This window comes from Protopterus annectens, chromosome 4.part1 (genome assembly GCF_019279795.1).
Source record: "Protopterus annectens isolate FY-2018-M chromosome 4.part1, PAN1.0, whole genome shotgun sequence".
Taxonomy (NCBI): Eukaryota; Metazoa; Chordata; order Ceratodontiformes; family Protopteridae; genus Protopterus; species Protopterus annectens.
Window position 1 is genome coordinate 883,452,888 of NC_056734.1, and position 23,780 is coordinate 883,476,667.

Below are 23,780 nucleotides of genomic sequence, written 5' to 3' on the forward strand. Positions count from 1 at the left end.
CCTGTTTACACGTGATGTCTGGGAGGTTACACTCTGTTGGTATGGACAGTACCACCTTAGGGGGTATGTGGGGGACACATCTGCACTGAACCTGTTTGCCAGGATGATGGCAATGTCATTGGGTTCAGGGTATGTTTAGTCAGTATGCAGTAACACACAGCATATCAGTGAGTGTTCAGCCAGGTACCCGAATCGACTGAAGAAGGCCTTGTGAGTGTCCAACATGTCTGGTGCAATTGCCCGTTAGAAGTGTGCCTGACCTAATTACCCAAGTGATTGTAGCTGTCTGCTAGTACAGATCACAGATGCCTTCCCTGTCTGGGATTGTGCTCTATCATGTAGTAGCTTCCCCATTTGTTGTAAAGCGTATGAATGGCAGGGGTCTACCACACAGGTCCACTGCCATTGCAGGAATGAGTCCAGTTGTTATTTTGGATGTAACGATCCATGCGGTCCACAAGGTGTCCATAGAATTTGTATGTAAAGGATACAGCAGTCTGAGACATACGTACCACTGACCCAGGGTCTCTGAAGGATACCACCGTGGTTTGGAGTAGTATGACATTTTCCTATGGGAAGTTCACCAACATTACCCAGGAAGGGTGTGGGGACAGGATACGGATGTCCAGTGAGATAAAGTATGTTCTGCCCTTAGCAATGAGGGGTATATCGCAGATGTGGAACATGGAGTCCCCATGTCAGTGATGATCATGTCCAATATGTTGTCCCCATGTGTGGGTGTGGTGACCGGTTGTGCCATAGTATATGAGTGTAGAAATAGTAGCAACTGTTGGTTGAGGGTGTTGTGGCCTGAGTACTATCCACAGTCAATGTGTGGGTATTTGATGTCACCCAATATAATGGTGTTTGGGGAGACCTTCATATTGTCCAATGTTCCCAGGAAAGCCGAGTGGGGTTGCTGAGTTAGGGAGTGTGGTCTGTAGTAGGCAACAAACCAAAAGGCCGATTTGCACAATGTTAGGAGCATATGTATAGTCTGTGATGCTTTGTGCAGTGCTACCAACCCAGAGGTATGTGTATCTGTGATATATATGGATACACCCCCTATTTGTGTTGGCCATTCTGAGTTATGAGGTCAGAAAGCATGGTACAAAATACAACCTGGTAGTGCTGGTGTGTATGTGGGAACCTGAACCGTGTGTCTGTTAGTGCACAGATATTGCTATCCTCCATACTGAGGAGATTCCTGAGTGGGCACAATTTGAGGGTAATACGTCTGGTGTTGAGCTGCATTACCCTCAGTGTTGTGTACGCTGTAATGTCTATGGAGTTGGTTCTGTCCTTTGAGCCCCACTTAAATAAGGCACTACGGTGGCAGCAAGTGCCCTAGCCAGTATTCAAAAGTCCAAGGGTGACAGGTGCAAGCTGTCCATAGGGAAGCTACATGGAATGTCGAGCATGTCTCCCCAGGGTGACAGATGCTGTATCCCCTTTGAATAACACCAATATGCTAGCCAACTGTTAAACGTGATCAGTTTGTTGGTATACTGTGACATCATACTTGGTGAGTGTAAGATGCTAGACAAGGTCAAGGGTAATACTGGGCTGGGCTACATGATCACAGAGTTCTTCTACTTTCAGGTCATGTGGTCCAGGGAGGAACGTCTGAGGTTGTACTCACCAGCATGGACAATGATGGAGCCAGTCCTGGACTTGCTTTGGAGTGACCTGAGTGCGTGTGTTATGTGGTGGATCCTGGCACCTGAGAGACAGCTCAAAGTAACTATTCCCATGTTTGGCCTGGTGAGTGGGACGACAGTGTGTTTGACATGAAGTGTCACCTATAACAAGCGTATCAGGTGTGTTGTTTAGCCCAAAGAGCAGTGACTGTGTGGCACACTGACATTGTGAACTGTGTGACATGTGGGCATTGTAGTGGGGTAGCAGTTGTATGTGTGTCTGCTGTGGAGGTCTCGGCTGCTCAGGCAGAGTGTATGTAGAGCCTCCAAATATGTGTATATGTGATAATGTGGTTTGTGTGCTGTCACTATCGGTGTATGTGAGACTGATATGTGGTGTGTGTGGTCACCCTCACCACCTAATAGACTATGTCAGTCATGGGTCGAGAGAGCTCAGCGTCCTGTATGTCAATATTGTTACATCTCCCACATATATGTGAGTGTGATGTGAGGAGGAGAGGGTTGTCTCTGTACATAAGGCAGATGTGACATTGTGTCATAACCACAATATTCACTAGCTGGACTGGAGAGTTCACATTAAACTGACCCCTCGACATGCCAGTGTATTATGATGACATACTCTGTAGCTTGAGCACAAGGATCAGTAGGGTGTTAAGTGTGTAAATGCGTATAACTGATTAGTGCTCAGGTTTGTTGGTGTTTTGTAAAGAGTAGCTGAGAAGGAGTCCAGATTGAGAACCATGACGTGTCCTTCAGCTATGTAATAAATAGTAATGTGCACACATATATGTGCTGAGTCAGGGACAACTGTATCTTACTGACATTGCCAACATCCTATCCGACAGGCCCATGTATACATACCCACCTCCCACAGACGATAGTCCCTGACATCATACCAGGAGATATTATGTGTAGAATGGTTGAACAGCTCCCCCCAAAGCCAAAAGCATGGCAGCAATTGGATTACATTGTTTCCCAATATGTGTCATGCATGCACTACAGAACAAACAGACCCTGCACCAGAACAGTCTGTTGAGCATCACCCACTCCACAGGACCTGCAACCATCGAATGTGTTACAGCAACATAAGGCACTCCCCACATGTGTGGGTACACAACACACCATGGGAAGTATAGTACAGTAAGCCTATAAAGTCTGATCTGCAAGGCCATGGAGTGCATCATGCAGACGTGATAAACAGAGCTATTGGAAACTGACAAACACACAACCCTACCAACTGTGGTATGTTCATTTGCAGATCATGGTTTCCAAGCAAGCTACACCATCTTTAAGCCAGCCACCCAGGACATAGATCATGGAACAGAGCTGCACATGTCCCACATAAACTTTGAACAGCTCTTCATCAACATCACCGACACATGTCGTATCCACAAAATCAACAATTTGTGCAGAGATATGTGTTGACATATGAAGGGATGTCAATGTGTCCACAGATAGATCACACAAGGTGAGACTTAGGGGGTCCTGTACAAGCTGTTGATACCTGCCAACCTACATGGATCATTCCTGGGATTGCAAAACAATGTGTACACACATTACCATGTCCAGTCGGATGATGTCATCATCCTACAAATATACCAGGAGAACAGAAATCACCCAATAAAGCATATAGCATGCCATGTTAATGCATATCTATTTAGCATCATAACATAGTTAGACAGGGGTTTGAGTCCTGCAAATGCCAAGTGTGTGTGTGATTTTCTTTGAGAGAAGCAGACTTTTTGGAGACTGGGAAAACACATTAAAAGGGGTACATCCCTATTTGGAAAGTCTGATAATGTCACCATCCTACAAATATTCAATGAGAACTTAAGCCACCCAGTTATGCATATAGCGCGCCATCTTAATACGTATCTCTCTAGTATCATAATCATAATGAGGTAGGGGTTTGAGTTCTGCAAATGCCGAGTGTGGTTTCGTTTGAGAGAAGTAGCCTTTTTGGAGACTTGGAAAACACATTAAAAGAGGTACATCCCTTTTTGGAAAGTCTGAAAATGTCAGCATCCTACAAATATTCAAGGAGAACAAAAAACACCCAGTAATGCATATAGCCTGCCTTGTTAAGCCGTATCTCTCTAGTGTCATAACATAGTGAGGTAGGGGTGTGAGTCCTACAAATACCGAGTGTGATTTTCTTTGAGAGAAGTAGCCTTTTTGGAGACTGGGAAAACACATTAAAAGAGGTACATCCCTCTTTGGAAAGTCTGATAATGTCAGCATCCTACAAATATTCAAGGAGAACCAAAACCACCTAATAATGCATATAGCCTGCCATGTTAAGGCGTATCTCTCTAATATCATAACATAGTAAGGTAGGAGTTTGAGTCCTGCAAATGCCGAGTGTGGTTTTCTTTGGAAAGTCTGATAATGTCAGCATCCTACAAATATTCAAGGAGAACAAAGACTACCTAGTAATGCATATAGCCTGCCATGTTAAGGCATATCACTCTAGTATCATCGCATAGTTAGGTAAGGGTTTGAGTCCTGCAAATGCCGCATGTGGTTTTCTTTGAGAGAAGTAGCCTTTTTGGAGACTGGGGAAACACATTAAAAGAGGTACATCCCTCTTTGGAAAGTCTGATAATGTCAGCATCCTACAAATATTCAAGGAGAACAGAAACCACCCAATAATGCATATAGCCTGCTGTGTTAAAGCATACCTCTCTAGTATCGTAACATAGTGAGGTAGGGGTTTGAGTCCTGCAAATGCCGAGTGTGGCTCTCTTTGAGAGAAGTAGGCTTTTTGGAGACTGGGAAAACACATTAAAAGAGGTACATCCCTCTTTGGAAAGTCTGATAATGTCAGCATCCTACAAATATTCAAGGAGAACATAAACCACCCAGTAATGTATATAGCACACCATGTTAATGCGTATCTCTTTAGTATCATAACAGAGTTAGGTAGGGGTGTGAGTTCTGCAAACGCCAAGTGTATGTGACACAGGTGGTCAATGCAGTGTGGGTTTTGCTTTTACAACGGTATGACATATGTTTCAAACAGTATGTGCATTGCACACATTGGGTATCTGTGTGTCAAATAAATATGTGTACATGTGACCTCAATCAGTACATAGGTGTGAAGCCTGCATATGACATGAATACATTTGTAACCTTTGACAGATTGTGCCGCTGCTTCACAAATTATAGGTCACATATGTATGTCTGTGTCAAGCCTGGCCAATGTAGTGATCTGTGGCCAAGGACATCTCTGCCACACATACCCATGACACATACTATAGAGTACTGTGAGTGAGGGTAATTGCTGGGGTATATGTCAGACATGTTCATACACAACAGCGACTGGCAATAAAGGACAGTCATTATAGGTGTACACCAGCCCTTTGGATATGTATGCAGGCCCCTAATGTGTTATGTGAAACACCAAGGGACCCCACAATACCTACGGATATGTGGATACCAAGGGACAGATGACATAACACATGTCTGTCTGTACACATTGGTACCCAACATACATGTTGAGTGCTACCACCTATGTGGTACTGTCGGGATATTATGTATAGTAAATGTGGATGAATATGCCATAGACGGCTTACTGCTATACAGCATGTATTGGACAACAGGTATCTGTCTGTATGATACCCTTGTGTAGGATATGCGTCCCATCCAGGGAATGCAGTGTAGGCCAATGCATGCATTCCCAGATGTTGAAGGACATATCCCTAGTGTATTTGCATGTGCCTAAGAGGGCTATATGCCACACAGGTGTGGTCCCAGGAATGTGTGGCAGTCAATACCACTGGTTACTGTTATTGTATAGTACTGGAAGGATCCAACTGTTACTGAGTTCCCTACAACTGTGAGTCATTTGTCAGGACATCATCTAATGATTGGTTATAGTCATGCTGTTGAGATGGTGTATACTACCAGACTGCAGATCATTGACAGATATCAACAGTATCACCCACAGCATAGTGCCAACCCATGTCATAGACACATGTGTATCCATGTTAGTAAGATACCATGAGATGTTAACAATGTGTAGAACAGGGTATGTCGCACATCCCACGTGTCCACTATGCACGTACATGCAGACAGTGTGCACACACCATGTTCACAGATGTACACCCGCTAATTTGTAATGCACACATCACACACGTACTGTACACTCATTAACACATGCTGGCAACACTGTACACTACAGCCAAGTGGCACATGGGTGGACATTACATACTCAGGACTACCACTGGTGTAAACAATGCTACAATGACTATCACAGCTATGATGCATACTGCCTGCTCAGGTATTCCTACATGGATTTCATTACACTTTCCTGTTGTCAACTTGCTACTATTGCTACACTGCTATAATGTCACACTGTACATCAAAACCATGTTAGCCTGTTCCTGCATCAATGTTACAGATGACAGGAGGTGGCACAGGTGTCATCATATGCACAGGGTGTGTTGTAGGTATGCCAGAGCCTGACACTGACCCATCCAATTGGCATATCTGTGTGTGTGTGTGTGTGTGTGTGTGTGTGTGTGTGTGTGTGTGTGTGTGTGTGTGTGTGTGTGTGTGTGTGTGTGTGTGTGTGTGTGTGTGTGTGTGTGTGTGTGTGAGGGACAACAGTACCGCATGGGTGGGCCAGTGTTGATGTAATATGTGTGTGTATGTGTGAGCCCTAGTTGTATGGTAAATGTGTGTGTGTCTGCATGCACACAACTCCACCATGTGGCTGCCATATACGGGCGGTTGTGGGACAGCCACAGACTGTACCTGCTAGGCTGGACAGATCACTGTCTCCGGCCATGGACATGGTACCTGTGCCTAGCAGGGGTACTATGGGCAGTATCGGGAACCAACCCTGACTGGGTGCTGTCATCAGAGGCAGAGGTATAATGACTGGACCCATGTCCCTGCTGGAACTGGCCAGTGCCATGTGCACGTGGTCTAGTAGGACGGTCAATGGACAGGCCAGCCCCAGCATTGCTAGGGCTGGTACTGCCACTACAAGAGCGGCTGTGATCCGTGGTCCATCTGCAACGACTGCCAGATGATACTGTTGCTGGCATGCATCCGTGTCGGCTACTCATCTGGCCCACATGGTCCAGGCTCATGGCTAACACATCGTGGAGGACATCTAATGTCTCCCTCCAATGGCTATCAATGACCTTGGTGTAATTCCGGATGGCACCGGCAAGGTCACGGATGCTGTCATTAATAGAAGTGTAATGGGCCTTCTGCGCCCTTAGTCCCTGTTGGGTGTACCGTTCCATACATGCCTGTGCCTGCATTATAGCCCAAAACATACTGGAGGTTGTAAAACCTCTGGGGGCACATCTGCCAGGGGCAATACGACCAGTGGTGTTCCCCCGAGAACCCCTGGACATCCGCCTATGTGGTACCATCCCAGTCATCCGGCTATGGCTGCTGTGAGGGGATGCACGTGCCATAGGTACCACACTCTCCTGGTCAATGCCAACTGTATGCTGTCCCTCAGCTAAGGCCATTGGTGACAAGGGATGTATTGGCAGTATGAGTGTGCGCATAGATGGGGTTGACCGCTGTGTAGTGTCGATTGCTGGACCAACAGCAGACCCTGTCAGACCTTCCTGTGCCACAATACATGTCTCATCATCTCCACTATTTGTGACGGTGACATCAGGTTCCCTGCTGCATTCAGCCACCCCTAACTCAGCACCTGTGGAAGGAAGACAGGAAATACACTTTACAATCTGTTTGTGATGTTAGCACACATGCACACATGAAGACATGCACACATGCACACATGCACACCTGAACACATGCACACATACATGCACACATGCACACATGAACACATGCACATGCACACATGCACATAAATACACTGCTCATCACAGCACATACACACAAACACACCAGCAATCCAACACATACACAATAGTGGGTGATGGTGGGTGACAGCATCACAAGGCAAACAGTCACCACACACGTGTCAGCATACAGAATCTGTGTTGCGCAAGACCATGCAGTGCAAGTGTAGACAGCCCTATCTAATGACATTATACATGGCTTTGATGCATGTGTGTAGTTGTTCAGTGATTGGGTACACCCTGGAACAGAGTGTGTACATGGACACAACATTGCTGTGCAAGTATTATCCGCTCTGCAATGTCATGTGCACCATCACTCAATGGTATACATACCATGGCTGCATGTGTTATCTGTGTGACACATAGCTTGCCATGTCAGATGACAGTGTCTGTGTCCATAGCACATAATAGTGGGCACAGGTTTAGCAAATGCATAAAATGTACAGACATAGGATGAGTGGTGCATGTAGATGTGAAGGAATCACAATGCTCTACATGGACATTGTACAGTGGTTATGGTGAGTGTGGGACATATTGCAGATATGTCAGTGCCAGCCACAACATGGCATGCTACATGACTGCAACATTAAACACCACACATACCCAATGTGTGTCATGTGACCTATACACCCAATAGCATTCCAGGACATATATGTGACTCTTTGTACAGATGGCAACTGATGTGCAGAATGTGTATACCAGCAAATGTAAGCACACACAACATGCTATGCATGATGTGTATAGGTGCATATGTTTGCACACAGAGAACAATGAGGTGCACAACAAAGACTGCTATGTGTAGTACTGTGGTCACTGTAACCGGATGGGGTGTAGTACCATGTGCCATCATCATCATCATGCATCTTGTGGTCACTCATGGCTACTACTGTGTGACAGACCACCGCTTAGCATGCTGTACCTGAAATGCAGTGCCGTGGATACGTTCACTATTACACAGCCACTTTGTACATGGGTGTATGAGGTGCCCAGTAGGGAGCATTGCCTCACATGACTGTGGTATGTGCTGAATACTGTTGCACAGCCCCATAATAGGCATCTACCTCCCGAGGTACATCATGTGTGTGTGGATGACATGTGGGATACTGAAGTGTGACCTTACAGCGGGTGTATGGTTACATCATATGTAGCATGACTTTGTGTACTGCATGTGATACATGTGTTATGTTGTGTACAGGTGTTGCAACTATGCCTATCCAATGTGCAGTACGGGGTTGCCACAACTGTGTGTCATGCTCTGTGTATTGCATGTCATTGAGGCAGCTACTGACATTACTGAACTGTGCAACATCTCACAGCAAACATGCACGGCATGCATTATGAGTAGGTGTGTTACGTGTACATGGCCTACACCTCACCTATGACATCCATATTTCATTACCAACATTGCAGGTATAACACACTCACCAGCATGGATCGACTGCCCTGCTGTCACACCAGAGGGACCTACGAGAATATGGGAAGGGTTCGTCAGTGGCCACAACTGTGGCATTGCTACAGTGGGTATGCAAAACTGCAGTACAACAACAGTCAACAGTCACAGGTGTAGGGATATTAATCAAACTATCCATATTGCACAACACTAGGCAGCTGAACTGCTAAACACACAGTACACATCTCACGTACACATGATCTAACAATACAGTTAATTGCAGTCTACAGATTGGGCTTGTTACCTGCTTGCTCCAGGTGGATGTGCTGTGTGGCTCCGGCCTCCATTACAACACATGTCAGTGGTTGATGTGGCTGTTGTCCAGGAGCCACCATGCTTAGGAGCAGCTCCTCCACTCTGGTGAGGGGGGAATGAATGGCCACCCCTCCACCTGTGGCATGCTGCTGTCTTTGGATATCAGATGCATGCCGCCAGACTTGTTTAATTAAATCACTGCAGTGATGGCGTACCTGCTCATATGTCCAGTTATGCATGCCTATGTCATTTACCCATCTAACAAGTTCTTGCCACAGTGCAGTCCACTCCTGCTGGTGCTGGCTGCTTCTGGACAAGAGCATCGTGTGCCGCTGCAATAGGCTGTCGAGTATCACCTCTTCCTCATCTGCTGTATACACTGGGTTGCGGCGGTGGGCCATCTAGATGAAAAAGATATGAACAATATGTGTGAGAGTGTCCTGTGTCACACTTTACACCTTTACCCACAGATATCGCTTTACTGCCATATATATCATCCTATTGTCCGTCAGAGGTTGAACATGTTCAATACCACTTATTGGTTCTCAGGCCATAACTAACTAACACTGCCTGGCAGACTCTATATATCACACCACTATACAACAGTACCCGACACACTGTTTGTGACACATTGCACAACCTCAAGACAGGAGTGTATAACACACCGATGCATGAACAGAGATGTCATCCATTGCATTGGATGTATAGTACAGGTACAGTAGTACCAATCAACCACCCTAGTCATCGATGCCATAGCCCTGCCTAACAGATGTGTCCAGTTGTTATTATAGGTGGCATACTGCTGTAACAAACTATATATGTTGCTGGATACACACATTTACCCTGTAACACACATATGATTGCAACAATTGTACAGGCATAATCACACACACATCAGGCAAACATACAACGCACGACTGTATGCCAACACAGATGAGCATTACCTGAGTACCATACGGTACTGTGTGCCACTACTTACACACCCTTATGTCTGCATTCTGTCCTCTATGGAGACTACAGGAAACACACATGACAGTGTTTCCAAGCAATGTGAACACACACCATACTGTGCTGTTTAGGCCTACAGCTTCAGGTAGTACTACAGTTCATATTGGTGATGGATTCATCAGCAGTACCATTCACTAAGCATGCATGCATTGCTTTAGCCTACAATGTGACACCACATTCGTCAACAGAGAACTACATCACATCATCTAAGTATGTCGACCACAATGTAAGGGCAACCAGCAAGGAGACACCAGACCCGTAGATGGTACTATTCAGCACAAATAAACGGCACGTTGCAAGAAAATTAAAATAAAATCAGTTTTAATGCCACAATTCGAACAGCAGAAAGCACAAAAAGGACTAAGCGCTTTCACCAGGTATACTGGCTTCATCAGAGTCACAGTAACACAAACAGCTTGGTGCTAATAAATACTACCCATCAGAGCAATGTTAATTAATCAATAATTCAATTAACCACACATCCTGTATTGTCAATCATATTTCCTACAATACTAAAGCCTTGTGTTCCAAGGCTGCTTCTGGTGTTCCCAACAATATGGAAGTTGTTCCGTCTACTTCTAGGAACAATAATACTCAGCAGCGTGATCTAGTTACTTGGTTTGAAGCCCCGGAACTTGGTTTATATCAGGACTCATTGACCGATAACTGCGGGGATGACTTAGACCAACCAGTTCTTTCGTTAAGGGAACAGATTCACAAATATGAGAAGCTGTGCACCAGATATCGGGCGACACAGCTTGATAGTTTGTTCCTAACCAGGTGTAAGGAACTGAAGCAAGTTCCGATGGGTTTGCGCCTTTGGAAGTTACCGACAGGCATTGAATTGGCTTCGGAGGCGTATCGTGAACTTACAGGGTTATACCAAAGAACAGGTATGGAGTTGCTGGACATTATACTTCGTAATAATGATATCAAAATAAGAAAGTTGCGTGAAGAGATAGTAGTACTTGATTCTAGTATAACAAATGATTTATTGTTTTACCAACAGCAAAGTCATTTTGAGAGGGTTATCAGGAACGTTGATAATTTTGTAAAGAAAAATATTGCCGTGAAAAATAAGAAGCTTAAAAGGGATGGCAATGATTATAAAAACGGGTTTGCATATCCACCGGGCCGCAATACCAGGCTTAGAACTTATGGTAGGGTGAATTCTAATTTTTTACCGAGTGAAGTGGAGGAAAATGGTGAGGGTGATGACATTTTTTTAGAGGAACAGACCTTGCCTCGAAGATCGGAGAGACTTTTAAACAAAGGCCAAAATTACAACCAACCCCAACAGAGGAGCCCGAGGGGTTTCAGGAGAAACCGTTAATTGAAAGACTGGACTGTGATTATTGTGTTGATTTTAACATCTGTGTTGATATTGATACTCTCTTTGTTTGCAATGACACTTTTGAACATGTACCTTGTGATGTTTCTGGGGGGGTTCAGGATAATATTACAAAAGACATTGTTGAACTCACCTCTTTGACTGAACAAAATGATGATTTTTTTGATGAACATGACAAGACTTTTAATGATAGTTTCGTTTTTTATCAAGAAGGAGTGATTAATGATGAATGTGTAAGATCACCTGAGAATAAGGTTCTGGTTGATGACAGACAAGAAATGTCAATGATTGTACATGAGGGGTACAACACTAATGTAGGGAATGGAGGGGGTGATGTACTCACATCTCAAGAAATTATGCGACACACTATTGTGAAAGAAAGGATTTATTGTTTACAACTACGGAGTTGGTATTAAACGAATCACATTTCGAATTGTTTTGTAGGGGTGACAAATTTGTACCTAGTTATAGGTTGGACATAACACAGTTGTTAAAAAATCTAAAATTATACGTGAGAGAGTTAAATTTGAAAATGTATTTTGCAGTAGGCCATATGAGTAATTTAGACCGGGGGTTGGAGTGGAACAATACCCAGGTAAAAAGGAGAAGTGTTTTTACACCACCCTATAGTAAGGAGCTAATTATCTTTGAGAATGTCCTGGAATATGAATTTAGGAAAATTTGTGGACAAAGGAAAGAACACGATGACAATTTAACACAAGAGGAAAGGAACATATTACATGACTTTGTTAACTCGGGACAATACAGGTGTATGAGACCTGACAAGGGTGGGGGGATGGTGATCATGTATAACACAGATTACACTGGTCTAATGATGGAATTACTGAGTGATGTTTATACATATAGTAGAGTTTCTAAACATGAGGTCAATGTAGCCTATAGAAGGATTGATTTGTATCTTTTGGACAGTTTACATCAAGGTGCCATTACAGAGATAGAGTATGACTACCTTTCAGTAAGATTTCCTAGGATGCCAAAATTTTTTGGCATACCTAAAGTTCATAAGGGCACAGACCGTTTGCAGTTTCGCCCCATTGTTTCTGCGAAAGGTTCAAAGACAGAACCATTGGCATCTTATGTTGACCTACATTGTAAGCGGGCTCTAGTAGATGCTAGTCACATCCTGAAGGACTCATGGCATTGTTTGGAGAGATTGGGTTCAGTGGATATAGAAAACATGGGTAGTTTTGGGTTTTTAACTATTGATGTCATCAATTTGTTTTCGGTCATCCCCCACCAGGCAGGTTTAAACCTGTTTTATGATAGTTTATTTTCTAGTCCAAGTTTTGATTTGAGCAAATTGGAAATTTGTCATGAATTAATGGAACTGGTTTTGAAGAATAATTTCCTGATGTTTGAAGGCGAACTGTTTAGGCAACAAACTGGGGTAGCAATGGGGCACGATGTGCTCCAGTGTTTGCAAATTTAGTGCTTTTAGCATGGGAGAAAGAGAACATATTCAAATCTGGTTACACAGAAAACATCCTCCTATACAACAGGTTTTGGATGATTTGCTCATCCTTTGGCGGGGGGATGAAGCCAGTGCCATGGAGTTCATGGCTTATTTGAATACAACCTCGGAATTTTTGAAGTTTACATATAGTTGGAGTTATGAATATACAAACTTTTTGGACATCACGATTTCTAAAAAAGGTTTGGGATTTGATAGTAACATCTATAGGAAACCCAGCTATGCAAACTCCTTGTTACATTTCAGAAGTTGCCATCCCCTGCACCAAAGGAGGGGACTAGTGAAGGGTCAAATGGTCCGTTTGTCAAGAATAATTAGTGATGACAACGAGTTTAAACAAGAAATTTATATTCTCATTGGTTTATTTTTGGAAAGGGGCTACCCTCTAGACTTGTTGACTAAAGTCAAGCGTGAGGTATACAAGAAAAGGAGGAGTAGGTATGCCCCGATTCTGACAGGAAAGGGGGTCGGGGCTGGTGATATGAACAACAAAAACAAGACCTTGACAGAAGGGAACAACATTGGATGTAACCCCAAATTCATTTTGAAATACAATGACATTTCTTTGGACATTTGCTCAAGTTTGAGGAGTATATGGGAATATTTTTTGAGTAAGGAGACAAGGGACACATTGGGTGATTCACCTATTATTGTTTATAGTAGGGGCTCCAATTTAAAGGACATTCTAGAGAAGAAATTGAGGGATAACAGGGTCCTTTATGAACAAATGTGGATGTTGCAAATGGTGTAGGTATATAGCTGTAGGATCTTACCTTACCATTGCTGGTTTTGAACGAACCATTGCATGCCCTGGCATGTGCAACTGTTTAACTAAAAACTGTATTTATGTGGCTACCTGTATGTCATGCGACGCATTTTACGTCGGCATGACAACAAGAAGCTTGAAAGAAAGAATACGGGAACATTGTGGTTCAATTAAAAGAGGGGATGAACACAATGCACTTTTTTTACATTCTAGAGGATGCCAAGGGTTTAAGAAGTTTCTATTCTTCATAGTGGACAAGGTTTTTTCTGATTATCAGGGTGACACAAGCAACTATGTGGCACTCCGTGAGATGGAGTGGCAAATCAGATTAAATGCCACTAGAATACCTGGGATTAACGAGAACATTTCTTTAAAACCCTTGTTGAAATATAGGGCAAGTTTTATATGATTTAACAAAACTTGATGGGGTAGGATATGTTCTTTACATTAAGTAACATGTATAGGTATACACATATATATATTTTTTTAAATTAATTTTGAGTAGGAATATTCATTAATTTATGGATTGTATTAATGGAATGTTATTACATCTATATTGGTTGCATAGTTTTAATGAATATTATTTCATTTTTTAACTGAAATGTTTTATTTATTTGTTGTTGTTGATTGAATGGCTATCAAACATCAAACACCCGGAACACAAGGCTTTAGTATTGTAGGAAATATGATTGACAATACAGGATGTGTGGTTAATTGAATTATTGATTAATTAACATTGCTCTGATGGGTAGTATTTATTAGCACCAAGCTGTTTGTGTTACTGTGACTCTGATGAAGCCAGTATACCTGGTGAAAGCGCTTAGTCCTTTTTGTGCTTTCTGCTGTTCGAATTGTGGCATTAAAACTGATTTTATTTTAATTTTCTTGCAACGTGCCGTTTATTTGTGCTGAATAGTACCATCTACGGGTCTGGTGTCTCCTTGCTGGTTGCCCTTACATTGTGGTCGACATACTTTAATCATTTTGGCGGACTCCTGTTTTTGGCGTCTTTTTCTTTTGGACTATTTGTACTGGTTGACCCGGTGTTCTGGTTTGGCGAGACAAGACCGTTTAATGGAAGGTATTTTGAAGGAATTAACAGCTGTTCTGGGCAAATTGTTGCAAGTATACCAACGTGAAAACGACAAAGATGGGGATGGATCGGTGAATAGTCCTACCGAAACAGAAGTTGAACTATTCACGATGCACTCCACCGATGAGATTCCACCAGGACAAAGGGTGAGCAAAACCTCTACTTTTAGCGAAGTCGCTAGTAGAAACAAGGCTGCTTCTGGTGTTCCCAACAATACGGAAGTTGTTCCGTCTACTTCTAGGAACAATAATACTCAGCAGCGTGATCTAGTTACTTGGTTTGAAGCCCCGGAACTTGGTTTATATCAGGACTCATTGACCGATAACTGCGGGGATGACTTAGACCAACCAGTTCTTTCGTTAAGGGAACAGATTCACAAATATGAGAAGCTGTGCACCAGATATCGGGCGACACAGCTTGATAGTTTGTTCCTAACCAGGTGTAAGGAACTGAAGCAAGTTCCGATGGGTTTGCGCCTTTGGAAGTTACCGACAGGCATTGAATTGGCTTCGGAGGCGTATCGTGAACTTACAGGGTTATACCAAAGAACAGGTATGGAGTTGCTGGACATTATACTTCGTAATAATGATATCAAAATAAGAAAGTTGCGTGAAGAGATAGTAGTACTTGATTCTAGTATAACAAATGATTTATTGTTTTACCAACAGCAAAGTCATTTTGAGAGGGTTATCAGGAACGTTGATAATTTTGTAAAGAAAAATATTGCCGTGAAAAATAAGAAGCTTAAAAGGGATGGCAATGATTATAAAAACGGGTTTGCATATCCACCGGGCCGCAATACCAGGCTTAGAACTTATGGTAGGGTGAATTCTAATTTTTTACCGAGTGAAGTGGAGGAAAATGGTGAGGGTGATGACATTTTTTTAGAGGAACAGACCTTGCCTCGAAGATCGGAGAGACTTTTAAACAAAGGCCAAAATTACAACCAACCCCAACAGAGGAGCCCGAGGGGTTTCAGGAGAAACCGTTAATTGAAAGACTGGACTGTGATTATTGTGTTGATTTTAACATCTGTGTTGATATTGATACTCTCTTTGTTTGCAATGACACTTTTGAACATGTACCTTGTGATGTTTCTGGGGGGGTTCAGGATAATATTACAAAAGACATTGTTGAACTCACCTCTTTGACTGAACAAAATGATGATTTTTTTGATGAACATGACAAGACTTTTAATGATAGTTTCGTTTTTTATCAAGAAGGAGTGATTAATGATGAATGTGTAAGATCACCTGAGAATAAGGTTCTGGTTGATGACAGACAAGAAATGTCAATGATTGTACATGAGGGGTACAACACTAATGTAGGGAATGGAGGGGGTGATGTACTCACATCTCAAGAAATTATGCGACACACTATTGTGAAAGAAAGGGGATTTATTGTTTACAACTACACGGAGTTGGTATTAAACGAATCACATTTCGAATTGTTTTGTAGGGGTGACAAATTTGTACCTAGTTATAGGTTGGACATAACACAGTTGTTAAAAAATCTAAAATTATACGTGAGAGAGTTAAATTTGAAAATGTATTTTGCAGTAGGCCATATGAGTAATTTAGACCGGGGGTTGGAGTGGAACAATACCCAGGTAAAAAGGAGAAGTGTTTTTACACCACCCTATAGTAAGGAGCTAATTATCTTTGAGAATGTCCTGGAATATGAATTTAGGAAAATTTGTGGACAAAGGAAAGAACACGATGACAATTTAACACAAGAGGAAAGGAACATATTACATGACTTTGTTAACTCGGGACAATACAGGTGTATGAGACCTGACAAGGGTGGGGGGATGGTGATCATGTATAACACAGATTACACTGGTCTAATGATGGAATTACTGAGTGATGTTTATACATATAGTAGAGTTTCTAAACATGAGGTCAATGTAGCCTATAGAAGGATTGATTTGTATCTTTTGGACAGTTTACATCAAGGTGCCATTACAGAGATAGAGTATGACTACCTTTCAGTAAGATTTCCTAGGATGCCAAAATTCTTGGCATACCTAAAGTTCATAAGGGCACAGACCGTTTGCAGTTTCGCCCCATTGTTTCTGCGAAAGGTTCAAAGACAGAACCATTGGCATCTTATGTTGACCTACATTGTAAGCGGGCTCTAGTAGATGCTAGTCACATCCTGAAGGACTCATGGCATTGTTTGGAGAGATTGGGTTCAGTGGATATAGAAAACATGGGTAGTTTTGGGTTTTTAACTATTGATGTCATCAATTTGTTTTCGGTCATCCCCCACCAGGCAGGTTTAAACCTGTTTTATGATAGTTTATTTTCTAGTCCAAGTTTTGATTTGAGCAAATTGGAAATTTGTCATGAATTAATGGAACTGGTTTTGAAGAATAATTTCCTGATGTTTGAAGGCGAACTGTTTAGGCAACAAACTGGGGTAGCAATGGGGGCACGATGTGCTCCAGTGTTTGCAAATTTAGTGCTTTTAGCATGGGAGAAAGAGAACATATTCAAATCTGGTTACACAGAAAACATCCTCCTATACAACAGGTTTTTGGATGATTTGCTCATCCTTTGGCGGGGGGATGAAGCCAGTGCCATGGAGTTCATGGCTTATTTGAATACAACCTCGGAATTTTTGAAGTTTACATATAGTTGGAGTTATGAATATACAAACTTTTTGGACATCACGATTTCTAAAAAAGGTTTGGGATTTGATAGTAACATCTATAGGAAACCCAGCTATGCAAACTCCTTGTTACATTTCAGAAGTTGCCATCCCTGCACCAAAGGAGGGGACTAGTGAAGGGTCAAATGGTCCGTTTGTCAAGAATAATTAGTGATGACAACGAGTTTAAACAAGAAATTTATATTCTCATTGGTTTATTTTTGGAAAGGGGCTACCCTCTAGACTTGTTGACTAAAGTCAAGCGTGAGGTATACAAGAAAAGGAGGAGTAGGTATGCCCCGATTCTGACAGGAAAGGGGGTCGGGGCTGGTGATATGAACAACAAAAACAAGACCTTGACAGAAGGGAACAACATTGGATGTAACCCCAAATTCATTTTGAAATACAATGACATTTCTTTGGACATTTGCTCAAGTTTGAGGAGTATATGGGAATATTTTTTGAGTAAGGAGACAAGGGACACATTGGGTGATTCACCTATTATTGTTTATAGTAGGGGCTCCAATTTAAAGGACATTCTAGAGAAGAAATTGAGGGATAACAGGCGGTCCTTTATGAACAAATGTGGATGTTGCAAATGGTGTAGGTATATAGCTGTAGGATCTTACCTTACCATTGCTGGTTTTGAACGAACCATTGCATGCCCTGGCATGTGCAACTGTTTAACTAAAACTGTATTTATGTGGCTACCTGTATGTCATGCGACGCATTTTACGTCGGCATGACAACAAGAAGCTTGAAAGAAAGAATACGGGAACATTGTGGTTCAATTAAAAGAGGGGATGAACACAATGCACTTTTTTTACATTCTAGAGGATGCCAAGGGTTTAAGAAGTTTCTATTCTTTATAGTGGACAAGGTTTTCTCTGATTATCAGGGTGACACAAGCAACTATGTGGCACTCCGTGAGATGGAGTGGCAAATCAGATTAAATGCCACTAGAATACCTGGGATTAACGAGAACATTTCTTTAAAACCCTTGTTGAAATATAGGGCAAGTTTTATATGATTTAACAAAACTTGATGGGGTAGGATATGTTCTTTACATTAAGTAACATGTATAGGTATACACATATATATATTTTTAAATTAATTTTGAGTAGGAATATTCATTAATTTATGGATTGTATTAATGGAATGTTATTACATCTATATTGGTTGCATAGTTTTAATGAATATTATTTCATTTTTTAACTGAAATGTTTTATTTATTTGTTGTTGTTGATTGAATGGCTATCAAACATCAAACACCCGGAACACAAGGCTTTAGTATTGTAGGAAATATGATTGACAATACAGGATGTGTGGTTAATTGAATTATTGATTAATTAACATTGCTCTGATGGGTAGTATTTATTAGCACCAAGCTGTTTGTGTTACTGTGACTCTGATGAAGCCAGTATACCTGGTGAAAGCGCTTAGTCCTTTTTGTGCTTTCTGCTGTTCGAATTGTGGCATTAAAACTGATTTTATTTTAATTTTCTTGCAACGTGCCGTTTATTTGTGCTGAATAGTACCATCTACGGGTCTGGTGTCTCCTTGCTGGTTGCCCTTACATTGTGGTCGACATACTTTAATCATTTTGGCGGACTCCTGTTTTTGGCGTCTTTTTCTTTTGGACTACATCATATCATCTGCCATACTGCTATGTCTGCCTGACAGTACATTACACATCAGTTGCTGTCCTCAGAGCTAGGATAGGCACTACCATGTCAGATGCAACATCACACTAAGCTATAACACCTTTACAGACCTTGCACACATTCAGTGTTACACTTATTCAACCTCACATAGCAGCTATTGCATTAAGTACATGTGTGAGTGCATAGTGTCATAGGTAGGTAATATGCTATTGGCCCTAGTGCCTACGGCAGCCTAGCCACATGCTACCTTGGCCTTTGACACACATGTACTTTGATTTCACTTGCCCCTGCCAACCTAAATCTCAGAGGTGTTTCCTGGGGTGTATTACCAATCTCCCAAAAAATCATCAGGGGTATTTGTAACAACTGCTAAGGAGGAGCCTTATTTGCTATTGCTATGTGGTCTATTCCGGTGTATGGCATATCTCTGAGATGGGAGCCTATCCCTCCAGCATGTGCCATTTAGTGAGCTGACAAGGTTTAGGGCCCTAGAGCGTGTATCCCAGAGGGATTGTGATATGTTGCCATGGAGGTTGTCACCCAGCTATGGGTGTGACATACCTCTGTATGTCCAGCAGAGGTCACCTCTGTGTGGCCAGTATGCAATACAGTGTACTTGTGGTTTTGTGAGTCAGTCTGCATAGGTCTTCTGTTTACAGCCAGTATTACCCTCTGGGGGGGTCTGTCTGTGGCCTGTTCACCTGGTGTAGTTGTCATGTGAAGTACATACCACACAGGGCATGGTGATAAGTAGAGGGGTACTCTACCCTAAACTTCCATAGCTCACACCTGTTGTCATGACACATACTGCACAGACAGATTACAGGTGTAGTGTGGCACTGTCTTCATCAAAGCGGAGACTACTGTCCACCTGTGTGCAATGTTCCCTTATCACACCTTCACTGTTAGGTAGTTCTCTACCTATGTGGTAGTGAATGGGTACACTGTTTTGGGGAGGTGGAATGGCACTGCAGTATCAACACTTGTCTACAGTTCATGCCTTGGTTACCACACACCTGTTGTGGTACATATGAACCCGTGTCTCTCTGTCTCTCTCTCACTCTATATGTATATATATATATATATATATATATATATATATATATATATATATATATATATATATATTCTATACATGCATATCTATACACATACATGTACACATCCATTGCTGTACACATGGATGTACATATAGGCACATGTACAGTCCACCTTTCATGGTGGGGATATCACATATGTGACAGTTGTGGGATGTACAGGTATGTAATTACATTGCACAGTCTTGTGCAGAATGCATGTGGGTGTCCTCAGCCCTTGTAGCATTAGCAGGCCTCAATGGCTGTAACACAGCAGATCTGACAAATCTGTCCCACAGCACTTAACCACCACATGACATATATCAACACTACCATAGCTGGCCTTAGGCATAAGCCAACTGGGCGGCCACCTAGGGCGCCGCTGTAGCAGGGGTGCTTTACCACTATTTATGTGGTGTAGTAAGACAAGGATGGGGGCACCAGGAAGTGTGGTAGGGTGCGCCATGGAGCCCTTTTGCCTAGGGCACCAGCTGACCTACTTCTGTTCCTGTGCACTGCATGCTGTTTTTTAAGCCACACACTATGACCTACAAGGATATATGCACATATCAACCTTCACTGACAGATATCTGTCCACCCTTCACTAACAGTTGCAGTATGTCCCTTGCCCTATGCACATATGCAGATACAGGTAGATACATACTGCTGACACACATGGATGATTTGCAGTGTGTAGAGTGCTCTTCAGGAACATCTACAACATGCCAACACATACATGTGCATTACATACCTTACCTTAGTATTTCCCTGCTCCGTGTGTTACGGTTTTGTCATTTTTTTTTTTTTATTGTTTTTTTTTTTTTTTTTTGGTTTTTGCTCTCTATTCAACTTTCTGTCTCTGTTTCTCACTCTGTTCTGTTCTGTCTCTGTCTCTGTCTCAGTCTCAGTCTCTCTCTCTCTCTCTCACTCTCTGTCTCACAGCACCTGCAATGATATAATTGCATGCATGGACTGCAGGTACAGGCTGCTTTTCTAGGTATCTGCACTTATGCATGTGACAGCCACTGCACCAATTGCTGCCCACCATTCAGTAATTGCATGCAGCCTGCTGTTTGGTGATTGCATTGCTCACTTTGATTGCAGTCCACTGCTATAAAATGCTAGGTTAGGTAGGCATAGCCCTTTCAGATTTCCAAGGTGGGGCCCATGCTTGTTTGCTCTGGACACCATTGTGTCAGTCTGAAGGTTGGTATATGTCTCTTATCTGGTGCTAGGTTTGTAGCCAGTTATATGCATGTTGTACTCAAACCTGAATGTTGCTGCTTCCAGTACACACATCTCAGTGTAGACATGTACGCACCCCTCCAAATGCTAACACAGGATACATGGGAGTATGTACTTTTTTCTGACTTACACAATTAACTGCCATACAAATGTAGTTATTGCACTGTATTCCTACGGCCAGTATTAATCCTGGTCTGATACTGTGTGTGGTGTTTGTAAGGTGCTACTGTAACATTATTCCCTGCTAGGATGGCTGGTTCTGCTTTCACAGTTATGTCATGCAATTCCACAACCACTGCTGGTAAAGACCCACAGAAAAGGATTTGTGTTATACCATTCCTAATTTCCATTTACATTCCCTCATTGTAATGCATGATATATTTATTTCAGAACCAAGTTATTTGCATATCTGATGTGGTTTAGTGGTAATTCATGCAGTCTACTGTGTCAATGGTCTGGGGTTCGAGACTGGCAGAGTCGTTTTCTTTTGCTATTTAGCAGAACAAGGGCCCTGCCATAGAGTGACTAAGGCACTTTTAAGCAGGTGTAAGCGGGTTTGAGTGGGTTTCCGCAACGCTTAGCGATGCTTAGCTAAGCGCACACATGCACACACTCGCTTAAGCCCGCTTACTACTGCTTAAAAGTGCTTACTCCCGCTAACCCCCACGCTAATTTCTTTTAAAGAAAAGAAAATGGGGAGATAGGATAGTGGTGAAAAAGGGGGCACAAAGGGGGACAGACATTAGGTAAACAAGCTCGGGATGTGCAGGACGGGTGTAGGGAAGGTCCATAGCTGCCCATTTCTTTAACAGCAACAGCTGTGCATATGCAATGAATATGGAGTGAAATTAAAAACCTTCCACCCCTGGGAGAGGGGTGAGGACAACAAAGTGTGTTGTACTGCCAATTCTAATTATCAGCTTACATGTTTGTCTGATGGACATGTGTGCGTAATGGGCAGCTATGTATGGGGTGTAATTTTTTTGTGGGTACAGATTGCCCTTTTTTTTTTTTTTCCAGGTGAGAGTGGGAAGTGAGGTAGAGGAAGTAGGTATGTCCGGGGAGGTAGGTTGGGAAGGTAAACAGACAAGACAGACAAGACGCATACAGGGGCGGTGTATGACACATGGGGTGGGTGAACTCAATTGACGGGGTCGGATGTTTGGAAATCACAAGCCCATGAGCCCACAGATGGTAACAGTGGAACTGAGATCCCCACCCATGGGCAGGCACCACTGAACCTTCACAGCCCCGAGGGTGGCTGTGCTGGGGGCTGCGTAGGATGGGCAGGCTCACCCGTGAGATGCGCCACTCTTGCCTCAAGCTGGCGTAGGAGATCAATGACTGAATGCTGGATCTCCCTATGCACTACAACCCAGACCCTTTGAAGGGTGACAGGGGCCCTTCTCCGCCCACGCTTGCATGGGGGGGGGGCAAGCCCCATCCCCTGCAGCGCTTCCAACTGAAGGTGGCACAGGACCAATGGAGGAGGGGAGCCCGAGCTGGGCACCAGACCTGCTGGTGCCAGGTGCACTCGCCGGCTAAGGAGGGACAGGTGGGTCCACTGGGACCGGCCTTCCCATACGTTCTGTGATTAGGTGTGTTTAATTGCAACATAAGCAAAACAGCATTCCAGATTAGTTGTAACAGCATGCAATAATATTCCCATTAACCCAACACACCAAGGGTACAACAGTTGAACAGCAAGCATAACTCATAAATATATATTGAACCACAGTGGTTATTCCAACAGCATGCAGGGATGTTTGGTAGCAACAGGCCACCATGATTGTGGTGTTTAAACAGGGAACATGCATCAATGTGAATGCAAATATTTATAGAACAATAGGAGATATGTCCCAACAAATATTTAAGATTACACATACCCATTGAGGTGTGGAATTGCATGGTTTATGCACATACAGTAGGGTGAAGAAAAAACCTCAGTTAACATATTTTAATGACCTTTTCATCTACACTACATTCCTAGTGACTGCAAGTGTATATCCCCTACATGTATTATTACACTTGCCACCATACATTAGGTTGTGTAATGGGTTTGGCTAGTTCAATATATGCCTGACCTATATCTGACATACTAACTGTCCAGGATGCAGATGTTACTGCTACATATTTCTTGATTGCATTTATATTTCTTTATCTACATATCTGGGATGTTTTCACATGACATTTTCACTTCAGTTTATACAGAACCCTGCATTTCTTGACA